A 17,178-nucleotide genomic window follows, 5' to 3' on the forward strand; every position below is an offset into this window, starting at 1 on the left:
GTCCCTATTTGCTTTTTTTGCGTCTAAGCCACAGTAGCAGGAAAACCTCCATGAGCTATTGTCAGAACCATGCAAGGAACAAGATACCCACTTTTCCAGGCATCTATTCTTTTCCTTTGCCTTCCAGCACTTTGATGCCCAAGAGAGGCATCAAGCTATAAGTGTGTGTTGTTGACAGCAGGGGTCACGCACAGTCATTCTTGCTTTTTTCTTTGCTCCTTTCTTACTTGTGGCTCTTGCCACCAAGTTCCTCTTTCTAAGGACCCATAAGAGATAGATAATGGCCTCCCAATTTCCTATTTATCTTTCCTTCTCTTCCCTGGACTCTGAGAGGGGCCTTATAGGCAGGAATAACAGCTTTATCTGCAGTTGCATGAAGGGGATCTTTGACACCCTGCTCCCTCCAGCATCATGGCAACACCCTCTATATAGTGTAAATTTTGCAGCTGCTGTTTCTGTTGCATCTTCCTTGCCTTCAATCACCACCTCAGATATTCGCCTTCCCTGCTGCAACTCATTAACAGCTGTCTTGTTTTCAGGATGCTCTTTGAGAGGCTGTGTACCTTCCCAGAACCCTCCTTTTCCCTGCAACATGGCTTTTCTGGAATCAGGGAAATTGGGAAATCTCTCCAGGTCCCAGTGCACCAGCATAGTCCCTTAAGAGGAACCCACAGGTTTCACAGATGGAGTTTGGACAGAAAGTCCCTGGCAGACTTGGCTACTCCCTGTTAACCCTTGAGTCAGCAAAGGTAATGCAGATGGCTCAAGGAGGAGAATGGAAGTGCAGAGGTTTCTGATCCTTTCTCTTGGGCTTCTCTCAAATGAAAGGGAATTTGGAACTGGGTTCTCTCATTGAAGTGTTAAATGAAGTTCTTAAGAAAGGGTTACTCAAGTAATGTGGGGGGCAAAGGCAAATATTTTCTTATGCACTCATAAAATCTTAGGAATGGAAAAATAAAGCCGTTGTTTAGTCACTGAGGTTCAGGCAGCAAGCTGAGATCTCAGTCACGGCTGAGATCCCCCAGGGATAGGCACTGCACACATCCCAAGCAGTCCCTGTTACAAGAGCTGGGAATTACAGTAATGTCTGGTAGGATGTCAGCCTGCTCCATGATGGCATGGTAGAGCTCACATCCACACAGGGAAACACTTCTGTCTCCCAAACATGGCACTCAGCTGCCTATTGGGAATTGTCCGTGGCCCATCTTAATGTCCAGACTTGAACTGTGCCCAGATAATACTTGGAAGAGCGTTAGCTGGCCTCAGCCAAAACCATGCCAGAGGCCATTCTGTTCAGCTGGGTGGGTGACTGGGGTGGGTCTGTGCTCAGACACTGTTAGTTTGACCAGTCTAGACATAGCTGAAGAATACAGTTCCTACTCCAGGAAAACCACAGCCCAAGGATTGCCAAATAGGCAGAGGAATAAGAACGTCAGTTTCTAGTACATTCATTTTATATACAAATTACTGTGAACTCCTGTGAGCAGCTGGAGGAGATATGAGGTAAGGCCTTGTAAAAAGCAAAGGGTTTTGCAGGTGACCTTAGAGCCATTGGTTTTAGACATAGTTATACATATGGAAGATGTCTCAGGAGTGACCTTGGGGAGCTGACAAAGACAAGCTTGTTGCCCTGACAGAAAAATAAGCCACAGATGGAAGAAGTAGTAGATAACAGCAGTCTTGACAAGAAAACATAAAAGAGGACAAGACTGAATTAAGCCAGGCTTGAAGGTTTTAGTCTTCAAATGACTGATAAGGGAGAGTAATTAAACAGGAAATGGTAAAGAGATGGGAACCATAAAATAATCTAGCTTGCAAGTGAGCAGTAACCAATAAAATTAACTACTTTCTTCTGCCCCTGAAGAAGGATTTTAATCTTCTGCATTCATTTAGCCAGCTTCTATCTCCACCTTAATGTTATTTTTATATACTACACTTTTCTGAGAATATAGCAGATGGTGAATATAGCAGATGTAACTTCTATATACAGTCAAAGAACACACATATATATGCAGCTGCACAGAACATATATTAATGGCTCGAATATCTTTAGAGAAATATAACCGTAAAAGGGTTTAATTTGTAGGAGGAAATAGAAATCCAAAATTCATGCATGCCTGCAGCCCCCCATGTGCTATGTTCCAGCTACAGCTGACAGCACTGGTGGGACAGCCAGGCCATAGCCATCTGCTTTGTAAAGAACCTGTAAATTTAACAGCAGATGGACTCATCCTGTAGCTGACTGGCAGGGGAAGGTGTAGCTGTTGTCTTCTGTAATCCCGTTTTACGTGTCCCTGGTCAAGGAGCTTAACCTTGTGATGGGCACACTGCCACCATTTCTGTCAGTCTGTCCACATCTCTACACAGAAAGGAAGAGATATGCAAAATCTGACCCTCTGGAATATTTCCCTGTCTCCTCCTTGACACTGGCATAGTACTGACTGAGCTATATGAAAGGTGTTGGGAAATAATTCCCAGTCCTTACTCTTAGCTGCATCTAGTGGGGCACTGTTAACACCACTGGGAAGATTTCATTTTCGCTGACCTTCAGGCATGGCTTATTTTTGTGCTCTGAGTATTTTTAAGATGAACCCAGAAGAACTAACTCCTAAATAAGTCACTGATGAGAGTGGAGGAGGACACATGGTGTTGCTGTTTCCAATAGCTTTGAAGGGTCTGGAAAGTCCCTGAGTGGTGTTTTCAGCTTGGGAGAGAATTTTCTAAATGTAGAAAGCCTGAACTGTGAAGTAGTCTTTGTTGCCAAAAGACTAAGTGAGAGAAAGAGATTGGTTTTTGGCATGTCAAACCTTCCCTGTCCAACCTTGTGCAGCTGATGACACCCATCAAGGGTCACTGTAACGAAGGTGTGGTGCACTCTGGTTTTCCAGGGCTACAGAGAGTTTGTGTGTGTTGTTTGTGGCTGTGCACTGGGGGTGAGCACCTGTGTGGGAAGACAGAAAACAGTCTGCTTCCCACTTTAAGTATGGCAATACTTGTAAATAAACTGGAGTGGAAAGAAACACACTCTAGGCTGGGGAGACCACAGCAGGTTTTTTGGTGCCACCAGGGTCCCTCCTGGGACCTGCGTCTTGGCTGAGAAGTGTCAGCTCCAGGCTGGAAGTGTGACCGAGCAGGTACTCTGCCATGGCTGTGTGTGCTGCAGGTCATCTGCCCTGGATCTCTGCTCATCCAGAACAGTCAGACTGAGGAGGCTGCTCTTCATCTCTTCCCAGATGGTGTCTCTGATGTTTCTGTGTGGTTGGCCATCCATGCCACACATAGGATGGGTGCAGAAGCTCACCAAGTGCTGAATGTCTTCCGGCAGCCTGCTCCCACTGGGATTTTGCTTGGAGCACTTGATAAGGGGAGGCTCCAAGACTGGTTAGTTTGGATAGTCTCCAAATCTCACTAGTCTGAAGCTAGTAAGCAAAATATGTATATTCCAGAAGCCACTTTCTTGGCTTTTTTCTTTCTGGAGAGTAAGGAAAGGATCTGAATCAGGGTTCTGTGCTGGATGGGCAGGGTGTTTAAATTATATTTCTCCTTTCAGTAGGACTGCAGGGGGGTTGCTTCCTTAGAGCAAAAGCAGCAGAAGAATAAAGAAAGACACAGACTGCTGGGTAAATTGATAACTGGTAGTGTCTACAACCTAATTACTGTGTCTACATGTCTGATTATCTTTTTTCATTTTTTTTTCCTGAGATTGTTTTAAGTAATCATTGCTATTACTTGTAAACAATAATTTTATAAGGTGTGAAATTCCTATACTGCTGTGTTTATCATGATTCCTGACCTTACTCCCTAGGCAAAGGGTGTAGTTCAGCTTGGCATAAGCAATCCTGTGCCAGATGTGAGGTGGTTCATAATAAGAAATGTTATTTACAGAGATGGGAGGAGAGGGGGGAATCAGAGGATCAAGGTCCCAGATAGGCTGGAATGTGCAGGATCAGATATCTGCATTGGAGCACTTACTGCCTCAATTTGTGTTTTGCAGCAAGCTGGACTCTGGCGGATCATTTCTCTTTTCAATGAGCATATGCCTACATACAGCTATTGCCATTCCAACCATAGCCCTTGTTTATGTCACTAACACATCACATTCAACTGTGTTATTTTTACATAACAACCAAATCAGTGGAGGACCATGGAATATGCAGTGTACAAATTCTGAAATCAGCTTGAATGTATGCATCAATATGATTTTAAAAATAGTGAAAGGACTTAGAGTAGTCATACTTAGGTGCCACAGAGTTTAGGTGGTGAGAGTTCTGGTGTTAGTTAACCATTTACAAGCACAGAAGCATTTAGGTTGGAAAAAACCCTTAAGATCATCAAATCCGACCACTAACCCAGCACTGCCAAGTCCACCACTAAATCATGGCCCTAATAAATGTCCTGTCTACACATCTATTAAATATCTCCAGGGCTGGTGACTCAACCACTGAGTTACAGACAAAGATTAATTAGAGAATATGTCAGTGGAATTCACCAAAGGTACTGAGAAAAGAAAACAATGTAAAATAATTGCAGAATGGCTTGATGAATAATCTGTAAGCACTGAAGAGAGGCACGTATATATCATCTAAGAATCTGTAATTGTCTGGGATTCAAGAGACCCATGGTAAAATCCCCTATCTAAACATCTCCATTCAACGGAAAATTGCATTTAATTGAAGCAATACCAGTCAGCTCTGCACAGGACATGGAAACTTGCTCTTGGGGCAGAGAAATCTGTGAGGCGTAGAGTAGTTATGGCATGCCAAGCTAGAAAAAGTAAGTAGATATTTCTTTCATTAGAGAATGTTCATTGTCTTCCCACTATCAGTATTTCTTGTAGCTCATCTGGTGCTCTGTTACCTCCTGCATTCTGTTGTTGCTCCAGTCACGTAAAACTTGGGTGGAGAGAACTGAAAATTGGATATGAAGAAGCTGTGACAAGACATATAAAGCAGCTCTCATGGTAAGGGAATAAACTGTAAATGGAGGTAGCAAACTGAATCAACTTTTAAGGTGCAAAGAGAAAGATTATGGGGATTTTGCTTTAAAAAGGCTGGGAGAAACAAAGAGGATGTAAAAGAGTAGAGAGAAAAACTTGATTTAAGAAAGATAAGGAAAAACTTAATCTACAGCAGTTTTAATCTGGCTAGAGCCATGATGTGTTTTCCTGTCAACCTACTAACTGGGAACAATGCAGACTAGGGACTAAACTGAGGAACTTTTGATTTGTGTGACTGTAGACCTTCACAAACTATATTTTCTTGTGGGAGTCAGCCTGACTGGTATTCCAGGTCAGGCAGCCATCACCAAAGAAGGGTTGTTATCCCAATCCTAGACCTTGGGAAGCATTTGTTTAAGTTGTGGTGACCCCAGGAAAAAGTTCCAAAGAGTTATGGGATTGCCCATGTTAATACCTCATTTACTAGTCAATTATCACCACTCCCAAATCCAGAATGTTCTCCCTTCCTTGTATCCCCATTGGCCTGCAGTTGGTGTAATGTTCCACCCAACCTACCCCGTTGGACCCTGCTTTCTCTTGTCCCACCTCTGCACCACTTTCCCCTATACCTATTGGACCCTTCCTCAACTCCACCTTCACTCTTACCCCATATTTATACCCTGGACCTCCCTTCACCCTTGTCTTCAACCACTGGCTCCTAAAGAGACCTTGTTCCCTTGGTTGTTGCATTCAGATTTTTGGGCCTTGTCCCACATTTACTTTCATTATTATTAAAGTGTTTTATGTTGCTAAGCCGTGGTCATCGTACCGCTCTTCTTTTATTTTGCCACTTTTACCCTGAATATCTGGAAACCCTAAAAAAGATTGTCGGGGACCACCCTTGACCCCGATACTTTCTTTGTGAAAAAAAAAAGAGAAAATATAAGAAAGGGATTAAAAAATTAGAGGTGTGGGACAACTAGTAAATCTATCAAGCAATTGCTCTCCAGATCCAGTTGATGGATCTCTGTCCATACCAATGTGCATATTTCACATGTGGTACTGTGGTCACATTCACCCTCTCCATTTTCTGAGGCTTTTGAGCTACAGTCCGGTGAGGTTTATGGTGGTTGTCCACTAGGTTTGAGGTGAATTTGGGTTTTTTTTAAAGCCTATAGCCTGCTTCCTGAAACAGACCTGAAATATGTAAACCAGTATATATCCATCCTAACAGACCACCAGGGAAGAAGGCTGCTGAGCCTTACGTTTTCAGACTGGTGATACTGGAGAGCAGAAAAGATTCAATTCTTTGACCTTGGCCCAAGTCTCCAGGTTGTTTTTGTGAATGCTGCTGCAATCACAATAGCAGAAGCTTTCCAGGATGTTTAGGGTATTCTGTGTGTGTGTGTGTGTGTGTATGTATGAAATCCACAATTTGAAGGAGAGATTATTACAGTTTTGTAACTTGCTTTTGTGTTTGAAGAATGCCAGTCATCAAGATTACAGAGGGACTTCTGTAACTAAATTTCCTTCTCTCCCAAACAAAGGGAGAATTCCAAGAAGAAAAAGAGTATACTCACAATGCTTGATTAGAAATAAAAGATCTTGTATACCTCATTTCTGAGCTGACCAGCTATGAGACATCAAAATAGGCTTGGGGTTTTTATCTATGTTTTCAAAGTTTGCTCTCTGATAATTAATCTTGTTTCAGATGTTTTGGCATGGAAAGCCACTGCTGAAAATTTAGGACACTATATTCTGCTGAAAAGAAAATTGTGAACAGCTTGCTTTCAGGCTTTTTTTGTTGTTTTTTGCTCTCCCTATTCTGCTAAAGATTTACTTGTTAAAAATCAGGTATCATGTGTTGGCAAACTAGGCAAATAGTTTAAATTGTTTGTTGTTGTTCTCAGTAGATTTTTGTCATGGCTTGTTTTTGCAAAATTTTGCTCAACTCTTGTGTTTCATAGGTCACCAGTTTGTTTTACTATTGATGGCAGAGAGACTGTACATTTTGTTGAGTTAGGTAGACAACTTAGAGCTTAGTAAACAGAAATACTTAGTGAAAAAGGGAAAAAAAATCCAGACTTGCACATGACTACAGTACAGTGCTCTTCGTCAGAAATCCTGGAGTAGCCATTTTGTTTAACAAGTAAATTTTGTGGCAGCAGAACTAATGAAGCCTGGTTTCCTATAGTTTTTTGTCTCATGGGTGATTGACTTTCACTATCTAAGAGGATGTGAGCCCCAGGCAAAGCTTTTCCCATCAGTGGGGTGTTTATATAAGGGATTTCTCCCATGAGGCTTCTCTCATAATCTTGAACTCACAACTGCAAGTTTTCTCAGAGCCAGGACTCTGATAGCATCTCTACCCATCTGTCTATTTTCAGGAAGAAAAAGGAATATTTTTGCTATCTTTTACAAGTCTTCCAGTGTTAGAAGCTGGTTGGAAAGATCATTAACAAATGGATGGCATAAATACACTGGTGAACACAAAATGAATGATCACATAGACTCCAATTTTGTAGGAAATTCTAGTGAAAATAACTTGGACATAACAGGATGCAGTACTGCAGTGACTATCAGAGATATTTTGTGTGCTTGAAAACCCTGGTTCAAAATTTTTCCCATAAGAGAAAGCAGATCTGATGATTTATTTCCAGGTTTTCAATGTTGTGTGCACAACAGCAGATGTGTAATGTGCTCCCAAAAATAGTGCTTTTGTCTTTTTCTTTTGGTAAATCCATAGAACTACCACCATCAGCAGTTGATTAACTATGCTCCTTAATCCAGATTTCATAGTTTTTTACCTCAGAACATAAGATTTTCATTTCATCCCTACTACAAAAGCCTATGCTGGCAAATGTTAATCTTTTCATTTTCACAATTGCACACTCATTCATAATTGTGTAGGTAATTATCCAGTAAGTGCAAAGTATGTACTACAATTTTGTTAAGGATGATGTTGTTCAGTGCAGTCCACTGAAACCACTTTAGCACTTCATGTATATATTTGGATGGCAAAGTCATAACGAGATAGTCCTAGTGCAGCCAGGATATAGCAATGCCTATATTAAAGCCAGTGAAGTAAAATTCTAATGTGTATCCTTTGATGCTTTGCCTCAGTGATGCAATACAAATGTGCATTTTAATGGTGGTTTTATAGTACTTGAACTCTTGGCTGTATTTAAATGCAATTTTTCAATCTTGATGGTTTTGGAACATGTTGAGAGTGTAATATGCATGGTTTTTATAGATCCCAGAGAGACCTCCCTCAAACTTTTACCCACTCACAGAAAATCTTCCCTTGTTTGGGTGCTAGGGAACCCTTTTGAATTAGTCACAGGCAGTGAGGTAAGAAGTGGAGTTTGAGCTAGCTGTCTATATTTTCATCAAATTAGAAACTCCAGATTCTAGTAGACAGATTCTTAAGTTTGGGCTTCACTTCTTCTCATTAGAGTCTGAACTGCTGGAAATTTCCTGACTTCTTTTAAATGACTTGTATTTTTGTGAGAGTGTCCCATGCAATTTTAAGAACTGCTGGAGAAATAAACTTACAGTATCTAGAACTTTTCAGTCATCCATTTCCAGAGACGTTAGAGAGGTATTAGTAGCACCAGTTCACGCATGGGGAACTTGAGGCACAGAAGATTGAAGTGACTTGCCCCAGGCCATCCAACAAGTAAGAAACAAAACTAGAGTTAGGGGCTCGTGCTTCTACCTTGTGCCACATCCATTCAGACACATGCTGCAGCTATCAGGAGAGGAGAAGCATGTCACATGCTAGCAGTAAATAGCAGAGATTTTGACCTTCAGAAATGGCAACCACTTCACCTCTGTGATTCATAAACCAGAGCATCTGAAGAGTAGAAAGAGCTGGGGATTGGCACCTTCTGAAATTCAGACAGCTTGCCCCAGTGTGCTGGCAAGGAGAGTCTTTTGTGTTTGCCTCTGTTAGGAGGTGGCGTGCATCCATGGTTGAGTCCATGTGATTTTTTTTCTCTCACTCAATGAAAAAAATACTTTTGAGGGTACAGAATGTGGTTACACTATTTTCTTAAGTGTTCAGCTGTGATGGTAGCTCTCATGAGAGAATGAATTACCCTTCCTTTCCTTCTGTGCAGACACCTCATATTCCTTTAGATACTGTCTGGTCTCATATTTAAATAGATGAGCCATCTCGTCGTCTTAATCATAACCCTAACACTCTTTTTATCCAAGTATACCACAGTAGGAGCCTGGGCAGGACAGACCAAATTTTGAACTTCTGCCCTGGATTGTGCTGTCTTACCTGTGTAACCAGAGGTGGAGAAGTATTTTTGCTATTCTTCCTACATCCAATGCCTCAAATCACAACTTTTCAACAGCCAGAGGATGAACATAGCTCATAGGTTTTTTGCTCCTCTCACAGGCTTCCTTAGAGAGGGAGACAAAATAACAGCTTTAATTTTTCTTCTGCAAAAGGAGAGGAACAGCAAGAAACTATAGTGGAGCATGATGAGAAACTCCGGACAGAGAAGCTCAGTTCTGATATATTTTAAGTGACTCTTTTTTGTTTATGGCATCCAGAATGCTGGTGGCATCCATTATATAACATGGTCACAGCATAGGAACTGAAATGTGAACTCCAAACAAACAGTAGAGAAAGAGGAGATCTGTTTACATCTGTTTTAAAGGAGAGCACTGTAAACATAACACTGAAACCTTCCTGTGGAATTTTCTTAACAGCAGCGAAGGGTGAGTCTGTATAAGGAACACTGCCCAACAACAGCTCCTATTTCAACGTGTCCCCAAGTCCTAAAGCTGTGTACTATTGTTTTGTGCTGATAAACCATCTTGTGTGTGTTCTCATTTCTTTTTTTCCTCTAACAACCCAAACTATGGGCCAGGGGAGATCAAGATGAGTTTTTCATTTCATTCAGAACTCTGGAATCCAGCCCACTGGAACTTGTATCTTTTGAAGCTCTAATAATTAACATGCCTGCATTCCTTAAACTGCAGCACTCACCAAAATGTGCTTCCTGCAGAGCTGAATAAGGGCAAGGACATTATCTGACCAGCAGGCAGAAAAGCATGGCAACCCTTCCTGGAAGGATTCCTGTGGGTGTGGGGTTGATTGAAGAGGATTCACCTGAGCTAAGTGAAGCTTCCAGAAGGCTCCTGGCCCCTTTACAAATACAGGAGGTATGTGTGATGTGGCTCTTTTTAGTCCTCTTGTTTCAACTTACCTAAGAAATAGTCTATTTCTCACCCCAGGGCTCTGCTTAGTGTACACATGCTCAGTGTCCCTGTTAATCCAAATTTGGAAGCAGATTTAAGAGATTTCTCTTGACCCCCTAGAAAGGCTGTGATTTTTAACAACTATTGTGAGGATACAGCCTCTTTTCCCAGACCACTTCCTCCCTCAGGGGAAAGGAGGCCAAGTGAGGTCCTAACAGTGACCTACTAAAACCTGTCTTCTGAATCAGCTCCCAGATAAGCAGAAATCACTTGGAAATTGCAAAGGGAAGTCAGTGTCAATAGGTAATGTTTCACACACATTATATGGCCAAAAGAAGTACCCACAGTCCTCCACCGAAATGCCAAGGAATCCATTTGGCCTTTCAGTATGGCACAGTCCTTGCTGACTTTCATTCACACGTGATGTCTTGGGGTCTGTAGTGTGACCATGACACACAGTTTACCTCATTTAGAGTTTTCTCAAGCTATGATCTCAGAAAAGTTGTCAAGTCCCCTCCCTGTCCCAAGGAAGGATCAGTTAAACCAACATCACTTTGTCATAGAGATCTGTCTGGTCTGTTCTTAAATACCGCCCATAATGAGCTCTCCAGACAAACTCGCCAGTGTTTTGTTTTCTTTTTTATTAGAGGACTCCTTTCCCCAGATTTCTCGTACTGCAAATGAAGCATATTGCTTCTTATCCTGTCTACACTGGACCTGGAAAATAGTTTGTTCCTCTCCTTTTCTTTTTGCAGTCTTATACACCAAAGATTGTTCTCAAGCCTCTTCTCAGCCCTTTTCTCTAAACAACTTGTTTATTCTGTCTTTCCCTCTATATCAGGTTTTCTGAACCTCAGATTAGTTTCCATCACTTCCCTCAGGACTATCTCCATTTGGTTCCATCTGTGAAATGCAGAGTCCAAATGGGGCAGAGTACTTCAGCTGAGCTCTTTCCCATGCTGAGAAGGGGAAGCATCTAACCTTTCTATGTGTTTCACAGTCTTACCAGCATTTGCCATACCAGCATTTAGGCCAGCAACTATTCCCCGATTTGAGGGTGAAGTAGAAATCTCTAACCCATAAGCAAAGCAGGTACTCAAACATCACATTTCAGATACTGCTGGCTCCAGGTTGACTGGTGGCTGAATCCACAGAGGGATCTCATTTGGCTCCCTTTCTTTCTTTTCTGTCTGCTCAGAAAGGGTGACAAGGTGTGGCCTGCCAAGGCAGGCTGCCAGCAGCTGAAATTTCCTGTACAGCTGTAGAAATAAATAACTATTGAGCATGCCTGCTTCCCTTCACACCCTTTCCCTGGCTCTGCTTTGCCCTTTCTAGCTGAAGTATCCTGCTTTGCCATCTGCTTCTGGAGGGAGGCACCGAGGATTGCAGAGTACACCCCCAATCTCTTCCATCTCTCTTCTCATGCCTACCTTTTGTTTGGAAGGACACAGATGAGATTTGTGGGACGTTTGGTGCTGCATGGCTAGTGCCCACTTCTCTTGATATGCTGGGCTTTTTCTGGTATGACCTTTCAGAATCACAAAAGCTGTGACCTGGCTACATATATGGTGCTTCACAATGCCAGAGATGGCTTTTCCTATGTCATCCTAACTAATTAAAAACATAAGGAAAGTGATGGAACAATTAATGCTTTGACTGTCCATGCTCTAGATGCTCTTAGAGACTTTAATTCCATAGAAATTGATTGCAAATATCCAGTGACTGATGTTGCAAATATGCCATGATTTACTCTCACCATAGGCTTCATTTAGGTACCTAATGTCAGGCTGTGGTACCATACACAGTCTTTGAAAAGCAGCTTTTATAACTATTCTTTGCTGTAATGAAAACCAGAGTTCTTTCAAGAACTGAACACTAAAATTGTTAGGCATTTGTTTTTCTAGCTAAACTTCCAGTGACAAAATCTTTAAGGCATATAGTGCAATTTGTTTTCATCTGAGAGATGGATGATGTCAGGGTATAAAATGTATGTTATTCTTTGTATGTATAATTTTGTATTATGTAAGTAAATGTATTTTTTAAAATATAGTGGGAAATCTTTCAGTCAAAACAAATACTGTGTTCTATGTGTTTACAGAATCTAAGGATCTGCTCTTTCTGCCTTTTTATTTTAAATCTCTGTGGCTTGAATTTGATTTTTAAAGTTTCCATAAGACTCTCCAAATTGGTTTGCTCTTAGAGCCATATTTTAAAGTTTATTTTCAATTTCTCTTGCAGTCAATCTAGTATTTATCAGTTCCAGGAAAAATCTTGACAGAGAGACTGGTTCATTTTTCAGTTCAGTGGGTTTTTTTAGTGGCTTTTTAGTTCTTATAGGTAGAGTATAATTGTATGTTGTCTGGCTTACAGATGAGATACTTCACTCAGAAAATAAGGTCATAGAATTCCAACAGCAAACCAAAGCTGTAACAATGTAATGAAATAATGCAAATATAATTGTGATGAAGTTATTGCATGAGATTTTATGGCTGATGTGATTAGCTGTTTTTAGGAGTCAGGGCTGGAGACCAGTTGTGGGACTGCCCACAGAACGTGACACAGGGATAATGGCTTCTGGGTTGAATGCCTCACAGTAGTAGAGCTCCAGGTCTTCTCTTAATAAGCTGGGGAGAGGGAATGGCAGCAGTGGTTCTCAGGAGTCAGAAGCAACATTTTCTATGGAATTAGCAGGCAGCCTGGATGGCAGATGCAGGCAGCCATTTGGTGTGCAGCAGATTGAGACTACATGAACACTTCTGTCTTAAAAAAAAAAATTAAAAATATATCAGTCACTCTACAGAAAACAGTTTTGTGGCCAGCAACATTACTGAGGTCTAATACATAACTTTCTGTCTTGTGGGTAGATCCAATGAAACCTGTCCCATACCTAGGATTCCCACAATGTTTCACATTCACTGATGTCTAAAACTGTTGTCATTTTCCAGTGCAGCTTCTCCTCATTTCAGTTTAACCACCTTGTGGAACTGAATACTTTTGACATCTCTGTTCCTCTTAAAAGGCAGTTGAAGTTGGCTGTGTCCACAGAAGTTATTGGGGAAGACACATATCATGATTACACTTTATCAATATCTCAGGAAACTAGGCCAATAATAATAACAATATGAGTTTGCTGGATAAAATCACATCAGGATGTTTTTAGATACAAACTCTCCAGGTTTGGCAGGATGTTGTTTGGAAAATGAATTAGGCATTTTAGGGGTTCACTGTAAAGTCAATTGTCTGCAGATTCCTTCGTAGGAAAGATCTTTACCTTCTACTTTTTCTTTTTTTCTACTCTTTCTTTTTTGTATGAAGGACAGGTGATAAAAAAAGATATGCATTTACTTGTTTAGATTATAGGAAGTCAAAGGGGAAATTAGTTCAGATGGTTTATCTACTTTGAACATTATATACAGAATATTATACGTCCAATGGCAGAGGGAGCTGATTCGCTATTTGGAAAATTAACTACAGGATTCAAGTTTTTCAAATATTGAATAAATCCAGTAAACGATGCCTGCAGAGATGTTTAGCACATGTTCCCCTTGAAGTATCTGTTAATTGCTGAAATAAGTCACCTGAATATCTTTGAAGAAAGATACTTAATTGCCTGTCAGAACAAAATCGAAGTTAAGCAGTAGTAAGAAACTCTTTGTACTACCTTATAACGAATGCATAAACCCCAGGGTTGCATCTGAAGTAGACAAAAACATGTAGTAGTTTAAGCAGATCTCTTGGGGAAAGTTTTAATTTCATGCGTTTCCCTTTCCCTCTCCCTCCCCCCCCAAAACCCCCAGCCCCCCCCAAAAAAATCAGGAAAATAAAAAGTAGAGCAAACACTAAAAAACAGGAGCATATTTTCAAAATTGTAGCATTTTAATAGTCTGAAAACAATAGGTTGGAGAACTCTTGCAAAAAGCTTGCTGGCACTCTGATCACAGGTCAAAGAACTGGTAGATTTTAAAGTCAAGAGAGATTATAAATATTCGTCTCTTTCAGCTTTCCTTATAGGATAAACATAGGATTTCACATTGCAGTTCTTGGTTTGTGCCTAGAACATTTGAGCCAGGTGTGAAAAAATTCAGTATTGACACAAACTTGAAGTAAATGCTTTATTTCCTCACAGCAGAAATTTGCATGCTTTACCATTTGAACATATCTAAGTTTCTTTTGTAGCCATGGCATCTTGTTATGTCATTATGTCCAGCATTAAAGCATCTGTCTTTATAATGTGAATAGCAGTGCCTGCACTGAGGTTAGGATATGAGCTCAGCAAAATGAGATTAACACCAAAATGTGTGTCACAAGCTCAGAGTGCATGAACATTTTCCAAAAGCTGAAGTATCTCGTGAAGCCTGGAAATGGGGGATCTGTTGAGTTACCAGCAACAGAGGTGAAAGATCAAGTTTTAGTACCAATTACTGGATTCCCATGTGCCTCTCCTTAATGATAATATCTTATGAGAGACTGTGATTTAACCTAGCCACCATACTGACATAAGAGCTACATCTAAGGAGAGAGAAAACAGTGGTTCAACTGTTTGTCTCTTGTTTCCAGGGCTGAGAGAGCTGACAGAGACCAAGTATTATCTGGTCACTTCTCTCACCAGAAACGTGATCTGTCATTTTCACTGAGGTTACAAAGGTAACTAACGTGATTCTGTATCTTACATGGTTGAAAATATGTTTTGAAAAATATGCTTGATATCTCTCATCTCCTTTCTAGTATACAAAGTCATATATAAGCATAAAGCATAAATATGAGGCCTTAGGTAAGCAACAAATTTTGGTGAAAATTCTCCATCTAGAAAGAGGGAAAAGGCAGAAAGGTATGCAAGAAATAGTGACATTTTGATTTGGAAGCTCAGGATATCAGAGGACATCAATGATCTTCAAATACTGCTATTTTTAACTTTGGGTAGGCAAAATTCATTAATATTTTCTTTGTGAAGCCTCCAATTGATTGGTCTTTAGTACTTTGCCATTTTAATTTACACGGTGTGCTTCTTGGGGCTGTCCTGTGCAGGACCAAGAGTTGGACTTGATGAATGCTTGTGGATCTCTTCCAACTCAGAAGTGATTCTGTAATTTGTACTGTTTTTATTATAAACAGGAATGTAAGATACTTTTCAGATGAAAAAGCAGAACCTGTACCCTAAAGGCATGGTTTCACGGATTTTCACCAAACATTAGCAGAGTTGTTGCTAAGCTTCTCTGAAGGTAAATATTTACTAGTAAACAGTGTTTGCTTAATCCTACTGTCATCTGTGTTCAGGCGAGTTCATTCCATGAACTTAACCACATTGTAAGTGGTAGGAGAAATGGCAGTCTTCAAAAGACAAAATATGCAAATTGTATGCATCTTTTACCCTCCTCTCATTCTTCCATCAGGCTCCAAGTACACATGTTCCTTTTCCTTTGTCTTAAATGTTCTCATGAAAAGCAGTTAGTTTTTACCAAATAATTGCTGTTTGTTTGGGGTTTTACACAGATGTAATGCTTTATAGTATTTCTTCCTTGAGAACAATTTGGGAAGATATGTTTACAGAATAATTCAGATACAAGAATTTGTAACAAAAAGGATAGATGGTTGGCTTTGATGGATAAGCATTCCTATCTGGTAACACATGCAAGATTTACTGTGACATTAGAGCTTCAGGTTCAGCCCCATGAAGGGCATAGGTGTTCAAACTGGAAATACCAAAATACAAAGCCACTTTGCTCCTCCCAGTCCTATAGTCATCAAGTCCATCTCTTTTGGAGGTGTGTGGATTTCTGTTCTGGACACCTCTGGTTGGAGCCTCTTCTCTCAGAAGCACTTACTTTTCTGACAATGTTTGGCGTGGTCCTGCAGCCCTCAGAAGGGCCCTGGTGCAATCAGCAAGCTGAGCACCTTTAGCACATAGCCAATTGAGTCAGGCCAGCACAAACATGGATTCAGCTCCCTCAAATAGTACTCACTGGGACCATGTGCCACTTCTCACATTAAACTGAGGGTTCCCACCCTCAGCAGATATTAGACCAAAGCTCAAGTAGTTAAGTGGATATCTGTGTGGATATGGAAATATGCATATGTCTGTTGTTTATTAAAAAGAAGCTACAAATGATCTCTGGCACAGACACCAAGATCAGAACTCTCCTTCCAAATGACTGCCCTGACCACTTAGACAAAGGTAAGCTCTGTCCTGAACTTACTGTACATCTTGACTTTCCTCTAACTTGAGAAAAAGCCTGAGCTCTTGTCTGGCCTCCTTGGCCAGTGCCCCCAGTAGAAACATGGCAGGAGGTGTGTATCAGTGCAGGACTCCATGGGCATCTGATGTCCCTGTTCCCCCAGGTTTGTGGGTAAAAGCCTCTCTGGGAGCCAGGAAGGCTGCAGGATGCCATGGGACACGTGCCTCTGAAGAGACCAGATCAAGTCATGCTGGGCTTGATAGCTGTCCTAACAGGCTGGTCTCATAGGGCAGCTCTGGTCACTGCCTGGACCTCAGCAGCAACTCCCAGGATGTGTTAGCTGGGATATCTTGCTGTCCAGGGTCTACATGTGGTGAGGTGGGCAGCAGCATTTCCTGCTGTCCCCAAGCATTCCATTCCAAAAAGGAAAGATCAAATTGTACAGTTTCGTCATTTGAAGAAAGGGAATGTAATGAAAAATGGGGAAATTAGAGTCTCATTGTATGTGTGGGTCAGTCTGCTGGTTTGTCTTCAACCACTTAATTAGAAAAGGACACATTAAAATTGTTTAATGATTCCAAGACAATTTACTCTTCTGTTTTCAGGGGAAGTTTGGAAAAGTTCAGGTAACAAGTAAAATTTGAGTAATACCCATGTGGCTGTGACTGAAATCGGAGGGCTTTGCCTCCTACAAGGTAAGCTAACACACACAGCATAGTGTCATCATTTCTCGAGTACAGATGGGGCCAATCACTTGGGGAACTCAGCTTTGTGTGTGTGTTTGCCATGTCACATAGTGGATGTTTGTCTCTACAATTGCTTTTCACCAGTTTTGGTTTCTCTGTAATTTTG

At 41.0% G+C, this 17,178-nt stretch overlaps 1 protein-coding gene across 10 annotated transcripts in view; it reads left to right on the plus strand.

Moving 5' to 3' along the window:
• The window catches only part of TTC27 (tetratricopeptide repeat domain 27), a 157,098-nt gene that overhangs the window by 123,457 nt on the left and 16,463 nt on the right, over positions 1-17,178 (plus strand). For 7 of the 10 annotated variants that reach the window (XR_015802287.1, XR_015802291.1, XR_015802288.1 and 4 more), the window contains 3 exons: positions 9,961-10,117; positions 14,711-14,797; positions 15,266-17,021. The gene's annotated coding sequence lies outside the window, so the exon portion shown is untranslated. The remainder of the gene's footprint in view (positions 1-9,960; positions 10,118-14,710; positions 14,798-15,265; positions 17,022-17,178) is intronic. The other 3 variants (XR_015802290.1, XR_015802292.1, XR_015802285.1) reach the window with 3 other exon arrangements.

This window comes from Sturnus vulgaris, chromosome 3 (assembly GCF_052056855.1).
Source record: "Sturnus vulgaris isolate bStuVul1 chromosome 3, bStuVul1.hap1, whole genome shotgun sequence".
In the NCBI taxonomy this organism is placed as follows: domain Eukaryota; kingdom Metazoa; phylum Chordata; class Aves; order Passeriformes; family Sturnidae; genus Sturnus; species Sturnus vulgaris.